The sequence below is a fragment of the Solenopsis invicta genome, chromosome 4 (genome assembly GCF_016802725.1).
Source record: "Solenopsis invicta isolate M01_SB chromosome 4, UNIL_Sinv_3.0, whole genome shotgun sequence".
Classification (NCBI taxonomy): Eukaryota; Metazoa; Arthropoda; class Insecta; order Hymenoptera; family Formicidae; genus Solenopsis; species Solenopsis invicta.
In genome coordinates, this window is record NC_052667.1 from 27,544,441 (window position 1) to 27,545,109 (window position 669).

A 669-nucleotide genomic window follows, 5' to 3' on the forward strand; every position below is an offset into this window, starting at 1 on the left:
GTTAAAAGTACTATTAAAATAAAATATTAGTATTATTAATTATCTTTTAATTAATTAAACACCAATTTAATACGCTGGATAAATCTCAAAAATGCATTACGCTAGATAGAATTATTTCGCTACCTCATAAATTATACAAGCGCTGGGACTTATACAACTATCTCTTTAGTTATTTTTATTGCCACGCTCGCTAATTCACGGGATATAGCATTTTTCGCACGATGCTTTTCGCATTGCATAAAATATCTTGTAATATTGCAGAACCACCGGCGCATATTCAGACAAAGACTCTCCTAAATCTCGTGAGTAATTTTATTCGCGAATGGGAAGGAAGACCATGTGAAACACGATCCCATTTAAAAATCTGCAAATTCTGCGACAGCATTATCAACGATGAAACTCAGCAATACGCAGTATGAAATACGAGTTATTAACATAATACTTTAACGAAATGCAAAAAGATTTAATAGTTTTGCACATCCTTCTCAGAAGTAAGAGCGATATTCATTTCCATACAATTTATTTTAGGAGCGATATTGTTGCTCTGAAGCCAAATCTCTTGATCGACTATCAAAGGAATGGTTCGCGTTATACGCGTCCCAAGTAATTTTCCTAATAAAACTACATGCTTTAGAGACGGATTTACGCGCATGACTGAGATATATATAT